The 5,021-nt window shown below is 39.5% G+C and overlaps 1 non-coding gene across 1 annotated transcript; it reads right to left on the reverse strand.

The window, feature by feature from the left end:
- Positions 1–3,430: 3,430 nt before the first annotated feature.
- On the reverse strand, positions 3,431–3,538 carry LOC112708637 (small nucleolar RNA R71). The gene has a single exon (XR_003156482.1). It is a non-coding gene; the product is annotated as a small nucleolar RNA R71 (small nucleolar RNA).
- Between the last annotated feature and the right edge of the window lie 1,483 nt (positions 3,539–5,021).

The raw sequence follows: 5,021 nt of genomic DNA on the forward strand, positions 1-5,021 counted from the left end.
GAAAATACATAAGTGATGTTCCAGGCATGGCCAAATGGCCAGCCCCCCTGAATGATCAAAAGACCAAATGGTCAAAAGAATAGACGTCCAAAGATGAAAATACAATAGTAAAAAGTCCTATTTATACTAAACTAGTTACTAGGGTTTACAGAAATAAGTCTTAGTGCAGAAATCCACTTTCGGGCTCACTTTAGTGTGTGCTTGGGCTGAGCTTGAGCTTTACACGTGCAGAGGCTTCTCTTGGAGTTAAACACCAAGTTGTAACGTGTTTTTGGCGTTTAACTCTGGTTTGTGACGTGTTTCTGGCGTTTTACTCTAGAATGCAGCATGGAGATGGCGTTGAACGCCAGTTTGCGTCATCTTAACTCGAATAAAGTGTGGACTATTATATATTTCTGAAAAGCCCTGGATGTCTACTTTCCAACGCAGTTAAAAGCGCACCATTTGGAGTTCTGTAGCTCCAGAAAATCCGTTTCAAGTGTAGGGAGGTCAGAATCCAACAACATCAGCAGTCCTTTTTCAGCCTGAATCAGATTTTTGCTCAGATCCTTTAATTTCAGCCAGAAAATACCTGAAACCATAGAAAAACATACAAACTCATAGTAAAGTCCAGAAATGTGAATTTTGCATAAAACCTAATAAAAACATCCCTAAAAGTAGCTAGATCTTACTAAAAACTACCTAAAAACAATGCCAAAAAGCGTATAAATTATCCGCTCATCACGTACACACACAACGGCCAGTTAAAATGACATTCACACAATCAAAAAGTAAGCATGTGTTCCTCAATTAGATGGCCTAGGTTGCAATTAAAGAATAAGCAAGAGATAAGTCACAAACAAACCTAAGTAACCACAAAAGCGAATTGAGTATTTGCCATATTGGATACTGGAATTGTGCAAGTGAAAGAGTAAAATTGATATAAAATAGCACATCAAACAATAACCAATGCAATGATGAAGAGAAACTACCTATTCATCCTTAAGAATAAGGCAATAATTACATGGGAAGGTGCTTGCTACAAAAAGTGACAAGTCTTGATAAGAATCAAGTCAAGTCAACTCAAACAAATGCAAAGCATTAACAAGAAACAAGTACCGGTCATGTGATGAATTTTATATGAAAAATCATGATGAACAAGTAATTTTTCAACTCAAATAACTTAATTCAATGCACTTATATAATTTGTACTAGTGATACAATCAAAACAAGAATTACCAAACCCACTAGGTACTATTATTTAAAGCAAAGTATAAGTGCATTGATGAAATTCAATCAAGAAGCAACCTGATAAACCGCTATTTTATGATTCGTATTGTGTTTAATTGTGTGGTTTTATCAAGTCTTCGCCCACTTCTTCAGATGATTTGCATGTATTTACAATTCCTTACTAAAAATATTCTATGATTGAAAACTTGCTTCCTAAAGACCTTTTAGTTGTATATTTTTATTTTCCTTCGTACCATTCGATGCCGTGATCTGTGTGTTAAATGTTTCAGGCTTCATAGGGCAGGAATAGCATAAGGAATAAAGAGGAAGTGTGCAAAAGCGGAAGGAACACAAGGAATTGAGGAGATGACCAGTGAGAAGTCACACGGGCGCATGGCTCACGCGACCGCGCAAAATAGAAGAAATCACAGTGATGCACTCGCATGCCTGACGCGATCGCGCGGATTGGAAGCTGCATGAACGACGCGAGTGCATGGACGACGCGCACGCGTGGTACAAGAAACGCTGAGTGACGCGAATGCGCAAACGACGCGGCCGCGTGACATGCGCAATTTACAGAATTACAGAAGTCGCTGGCATAGATTTTGGGCCGCATTTCAACCCAGTTTTCGGCCCAGAAACACAGATTAGAGCAAGAGCAGAGACAAAAGCAATAATTTATTCCGCACAATTTCAAGTTTTCAGATCTGATTTTACTCCTCCCCTAGGTTTCTCTTTTTGACATTCATAAAATAGGATTTGAAGATTTTTGGCTTTAGCTTTTGAGAAGAGTCTACCTCCGGAACTGGTCAATATAGTTTGTTATTTACTTTTCATTTACTCTTCCATATTCTCAATCTGTCCAGAGTTGATATTGGATTATTTTCATAGTTTATTAATGCAAAACTATTTTTACTTTTAATTAATCTCTTTCATCATTATTTATTATGTCTCTTTTTATTTCCCCTATTGATTTTGTGAAGTTTACATTTATAATGATGGAGTAGTTCCCCAACTTGATTGGGAGTTGATTAAAAGGAGAACCTTGAGTTGGAATACTCAAGAGTTCAATTGTAATTGGTTCATTGTTGGTTGGCTTGTTAGTCACTAACTCTAATCCTTCCCAAAGGAGAGGATTAGGACTTGTGAATAGAAATTGACTTTTAATTTGACTTTCCCTTATTCGTTGAGGGTTAACTAAATGAAAACAATGACTAATTATTAATTGATCTTGATAAAATTCCAACAAGGATAGAACTTTCAATTAATCTTCTCCCGGTCAAGATTTTATTTAAATTATATAACTTCTCTGATTTAATTTTCTGTTCATCAAATTCAAAACCCATTTTGAAAACCTCTGATTGAGAAAATAGCACATCTTCCTGCAACTCGTTGGGAGACGACCTGGGACTCATACTCCCAGTATTTTATTTCTAAATTTTGTGACAACCCTTTTCTAAATTGACAAGTGGATTTTCGCCGGTTAAGAACTGTACTCGCAACGCCATTTCTCTAATTAATTCTTAATCTGCCAATTTCCGCTCACGTCAATTTTTGGCGCCGTTGCCAGAGAGTTGCAATAGTGTGCTAATTTATTGATTGGAATTTATTTAATTGCATTTTTTTCATTTTTATTTTGTTACTATAAGCTGCACGTTTCTTTCATTAAATGACGCGTTCACTTCCTGATCCAAGCTTGCCAGTATTTGACCCTGAGATTGAAAGAACTATTTCACGTATAAGGCAAGCTCGGCGTCGGCTAGTCCTCTCCGAGGACGAATCTGAAACGTCATCTAAGGAAGAAACAAGCTCCCTCTTTACTGATCCAGTTGATTCACGTGCAGGTGACATGACAGCACCTAGGAGAGTCACTATCCAGGAGACTGGAGCCCCTGATTTTACACTACAGCCATACTAAGTACACCACCCAGCAGTGGCTATGGACTTTGAAATAAAGACTGCACTACTCAACTTGATGCCCAAGTTTCACGGCTTACCTGCTCAAGAGCCTATCAAGCACCTTAGGGATTTTCAGACAGCTTGTTCTACTGTTAAGCGTGATGGTACTGACGAAACTTCTATTCTGTTAAAAGCTTTCCCGTTCTCTCTTGAGGGGAAGGCAAGAGAGTGGTACTACACTCAACCCGGAGCAACTGTTTCTAACTGGGATACGCTTAGAAGAGAATTTTTGGAGAAATTCTTTCCAGCTGAGGTTACTGATAAACTAAGAAAAGACATTTCCATGATCGTTCAGGATGAATCTGAGACTCTCTACGAATATTGGGAGCGCTTCAATAATCTTCTGAAAGTATGTCCCCACCATATGATTGACAAGATAGTGTTGCTCGGCTACTTTACACAGGGCATGAAATCTCAAGATAAGACCACATTGGAAGGTGCTAGCAATGGGTCTATGAAAAAGTACAAGACTACGGATGAGGCATGGTAATTGATTAGTGAATTAGTTAAATCTACTAGGAATCACAGGCAAAAACAAAGTCGGTCAAGAGCTGTTGCAGAGGTATCCTCTAGCAAAGAGACTGCTGCTATAACTCAGAGCTTATGTGAAATGACCAACTTACTGAAGCAGATGCAACTAAGTCAACAATAAGCTCAGCAAGTTCAGCCTTCTCCACCACAGCACAGCTAACAGTTGGTTCCACAAAAAGTATGCAGGATCTGTGCCGATTACAGTCATTATACTGATGAGTGTCCGCAACTCCAATAGGAAGACCACACTGTGGCAGCCACTCATAACTTTTATGACCGCCCCAATCAAGGGTACAATCAAGGTGGTAGCTACAACCATGGATGGCAGGATAACCCCAATCAAGGTTGGAGGGACAATCATAACAGAAGAGGCAGAGATAACAATGGAAATCAGAGGTGGAATAACAATAACAACTTCAGACAGCAGAATCAGAATCAGGCCTACAGAGCACCTCATCTAAGACAGCCTCAAGCATCTCAGCAGACCCCTCAGATCACTTACCCATCTTTATCTCCTAATGATGAGTTACTACAATCTATTGATCGGAGACAGCAGGCCATGGAAAACAACCTTACTTCTACTCTAAATGGTCTGAACTCTACCTTGCAAGCCCTTGTCTTACAAATTGGATCACTGAATAACTCTACCAACCAGTCTTCAAGCTCTGGTGGACTCCCCTCTCAACCATTACCCAACCTCAAGGGTGGCATCAACGCCATTACCCTAAGATCTGGAACCATACTGCAAGAGAGGAATCCAGAGGAACCAATCCCGCCAGAACACGCCCTAGCTGCGAATACGGCTGAGGTAGAGGATGTTGAAGAAGAAGATGAAGTACAAGGCATGGCTGAAGCAGAAGCAGCCCAGCCAAGGAAGGCAGAACCCCAGCAAGCTGAAGCTATAAAAGACACCACTCCTATTCCATTTCCACACCTTGCTAAGAAGCCCAGAAAGCAGATGAAACTTGATCCCCAAAATGGTAGAGATCTTCAAAAAGGTTGAGGTAACTGTTCCCCTTTTTGATGTTATTCAGCAAGTTCCTAAATACGCAAAGTTTCTAAAAGAATTGTGCATACATAAAGATAAAATTAATGAATTAGAAACTATTCCTTTAGGTAGTTCTATATCTGCTTTAATGGGAAATATACCTGAAAAATGTAGTGACCCAAGCCCATGCATCGTTAACTGTACCATTGGAGGTGTGATATTTTCTGACTGTATGTGTGATTTAGGAGCATGCGTGAGTATTATACCCTTGTCTATATATAATGCTTTAAGGCTCCTTCCCTTAAAAAGGTCGGCAGCTCATTTTGTGTTAGCA

The sequence above is a fragment of the Arachis hypogaea genome, chromosome 8 (genome assembly GCF_003086295.3).
Source record: "Arachis hypogaea cultivar Tifrunner chromosome 8, arahy.Tifrunner.gnm2.J5K5, whole genome shotgun sequence".
Lineage (NCBI taxonomy): Eukaryota > Viridiplantae > Streptophyta > Magnoliopsida > Fabales > Fabaceae > Arachis > Arachis hypogaea.